This window comes from Coregonus lavaretus, assembly GCF_964263955.1.
Source record: "Coregonus lavaretus genome assembly, chromosome: 20".
Classification (NCBI taxonomy): Eukaryota; Metazoa; Chordata; class Actinopteri; order Salmoniformes; family Salmonidae; genus Coregonus; species Coregonus lavaretus.
Genome location: NC_140007.1, coordinates 14,937,254 through 14,941,114, shown reverse-complemented (window position 1 = coordinate 14,941,114; position 3,861 = coordinate 14,937,254).

Here is a 3,861-nt window from a genome sequence, read left to right as displayed (position 1 = left end):
ACCAATTAATGTGATTTGATTTTGTGTTAAAACACTGCCTCCCTTTTTCCTCCCCCACTTTCATCATTAACCTGGAGTCAGATTGTTTGTGAAACGATGTGTAGAGTGGTGGTGTGTGTCTGCACACAGGGTGTTGGGTGTTCACTAAAACATTTCAAGATGAGCCATTAGCCCCTCGATCTCCCCCCGTGCCCGTCCTCTCTCCCACCCCCGACACTGTGATTCCTCTGTGCTGCTTCGGAGCCCCCCAGCCTCATCCTGCCCAGTGTCCGGTTCCAAAGTAACGATGAGGCTGGCTGCGTGTGAAAATATTGAATTGCAAAAACATCCCTGGGTGAGAGGATGTGTGAATGGAGCTTTCAGCGCGAGGCCGGGGCGAAAGCCGGGGCTACTGAGTGACGGACAACAAATGGCATTTTGTGTCCCCAGCAGAGAGAGGAGAGTGAGGAAGAGAGAGAGAGAGGAAGAGAGAGAGAGAGAGAGAGAGAGAGAGAGAGAGGAGAAAGACTGGGTTCTAAGCCTCATATAGGCCTGGAAAGGGTTGTCACATGACCAATTTCACCTTGACCCCCTCAACGGAGAGGGAGTGAGGGATCGGGGGGGTAGGCATACTCAAAGCCAGTGCATTCACTAAGAAATCTTGGGGGTGGTGTAATAGGTAAAAGTAATGACAATAACCTCCACTTTCCTGGGACGTGGGAGGTCAAACCTCTTTAGATTGGGTGATAATGTCAAAGGTACTCGGTGGCCATTTTGGTTCCACTCTGGCTCAGTTTCTCAACAGAGTTGAGCATGGGCTGGGAGAGGGAGGGAGGGTCAATGTAACAGTAATGCATTGCATTAGGCCAACTCATTTTAACGGTTTGTAAACTTGAGACTCATTCAGTTCGCAAGGTGTTGGATGTTGTCAGGAGAGATGCTCAGTGTGTTATCGTTTTTGCAATTGAGAAATGTGCCTAGACACCATGTTCTTTTTATTAACAGGAAGTATACACTCTGTACACCCCATGCCGACTTTGACTCCTTTGAAACTTTCTGTTGCTGTGACTGCACCTTATCAGACACCCTGAGCAGTTCACTCGAGAAGGTGTGTGTGACTGTGTGGTGGGAGGGGCGGTAAGTAGATTCCTGACGTCTCGGTGGACTCAGTGGGTCAGGGTATGTCCCTTCACCCTTCTGATCCCATTTCATGCCACACGTTGGCATCCTCTCTCTCCTTCTTTTGTCTCTCTCTCTCTCTCTCTCTCTCTCTCTCCTCTCTCTCTCTCTCTCTCTCTCTCTCTCTCTCTCTCTCTCTCTCTCTCTCTCTCTCTGACGTCGACTTATGGGATTCTTTTCTCGCTTTTTTTCTCTTGTTTTTTCGCCCTTTCTTCCTCCTCCTCCTGCTGGAACACGGGGAGAATCTCCGGAGCTCTTTGAAAAGATGCGGGCGTCTTTGTCCGGCCCGATAAAAGATGCCATAGTTTCCCCCTTTACTCCTCTTTGTGCCCTTGCTGGCGGCTCCCGTAGAAGTGCAAATTGTCCTCTCTCTGATGGGCTATCCTGAACCTCGGTCGGGTCCCGGGTCCCGGCCCCGCTGCATTGCTTGCCTGCTAATTACCACACAGAACCCAGAGAGTCCTGAAGAGGAGAGAGAAAGAAGGCCGGATTCCCACAACCACCTGGTCTTCTTTTTCCCGGCTTTGATGGCTGACATCTCTCTCTATCTCTCCTCCTCTCTCTCTCTCTCTCTCTCTCTCGCTCTCTCTCTCTCTCTCTCTCTCTCTCTCTCTCTCTCTCTCTCTCTCTCTCTCTCTCTCTCTCATCTCTCTCTCTCTCTCCTCTCTCTCTCTCTCTCTCCCGCCTCTTCTCATAATCTGGTTTTTAAATTGCTTTCTGACCCTGACAAACTGCTCTTGTTGAAAGGGAGATGAGGAGGAATGGGGGGGGGGGGTGAAGGGTGGGGGCTGTAGGCGACAGGAGAGTGGGTTGAGGGGCTGGGGGGAGAGGGGGCAGGGTGGTCAGAGAGAGAGAGTTTGTAAAGTTTGTATCTGAAGTCCATTACCATTGGCCTGGACTCTGTACGGTCTCCCGAGGAGCCGCCTCCCCCAACCCCCCAACCCCACCTAGTTCCACTCCCCCGACAGACAGAACATTGCTTTGTGAGAAAAGAATACACAGAGGAAGAGTGTTGACTACTCAACTCCTTTAGTCTGTCCATTCACTAGGGCCTCTACCCCGCTGGTGGAGCTCTATACAGCCATACGCTAGGCTACGCTAGGCTCGGGGCTGTTGCCTCGCCATAAGCTAGGCTACGCTAGGCTTGGGGCTGTTGCCTCTCCATAGGCTAGGCTAGGCTCAGAGCTGTTGCCTCTCCATAAGCTAGGCTAAGCTAGGCTAAACTCGCCTCAATTTGTATCTCAAGTTATCACTAATACTGTTCAGTCTTGCTCACATCTACGCAGTGGATGATTTAACTCCTAAAACAGATTAATGCACAAATACACACTGCGAGTGATTAGACAGTGTTTCTGTCCAATGTTTTTGTTACAATAATAAGCAGTTGACTGTATTTTGATTAAGGTAATTTGTATCGCATTGCTAATTGTATTGCATTACGAACAATTTTTAAACTGTATTAAATGGCACGCTAATTATGCTAACAATGTCTCGTTTGGCTAAGCCATGCATTCAACTGCTGCATTATGTTTTCCAAACTCTTTCGCTCTCCCACACACACAAACACACACACATGCAACCCCTCCCCCCAAAATCCTCTAATTCGCTCTTATTTGCGTTCCATTACAGACAGCTCTATTAATGCCAAATCAATGAAATCCCTGCGCAGTTCAGCCAATTCATAGCTCCATTGTGCCGGCAGGAGAAGAGGAGATGGGGATAAGGTCGGGCGGCGTTTTGGTGAAAACAAATTGCTCTATTAAAACCCTGTTCTGTGTGACGCCATCACCTGGGAGTCCCAAGGCAAACCGCCAGCTAGCACGGCCACCATTTGCATCGTCTGTAGGCAAAAGGCATGCGAGGGCAGGCAGATTGCAGCACAGGGCCCAGCGCGTCAGGCAGCACACGGCTGACAGACAGCAGAGCAGCAAAGAGCAGAGCAGAGGCCCCCAGAGATAATCATTAACTCTCGTCCCAAACAAATAGACAGCTGTCCTCCCACAACACACCGCTCTCTTTGATACGTTGCCCTCCGCGTGGCCGACAGGGTGATAACCAGCCACAGATCATTCAGGAAACAGTTGGGTGTCATATTAACAAGATATTCCCTTCCCTCATTTCCTCAATGGGTTTTGATAGGTTTTTCCACAGTCGTATGAATATATACTGGTAGGATTTGTTTTCAAATCAATCAACGATGTGCTGCTGCATGTCATGGATACATGGCCTAGCTGGTCATCTCACCTGGTTCAACATGAACCTATGGTGCAATGCTCGCATGAATCTAATGAAATGTAAAAGCATTTACAGTAAATAGCATTAAATAGTATAAATGCTACACTGTAAATGTTTGATAGTTTTTTCAACTAATTATTATTATTAAGTAACTGGTTCCACAGACTTTTTTAGTTTACTCAACATTTCGGTTAAAGTGTTACCTGAACTTAACAGGTTTGCTCAACTTATCTCATATATTTATTCAACTATTATTTGGTCATCTTAACTAAAGAAAGGCCTGTGCAACTGGTTACAAACACATGTTTTCAACTTCAGTCATCGACACAGACATGGTGGCGTAGCAGGAAGATCGGTATGCCGTGAACAAGAGATTGTGAGTTCAAATCCCAGGTGAGGACATGTTGATTAATAATTACTGTATAAATGAACATTAACATGTGTCAAATATGTAAGTTGAAAACATGG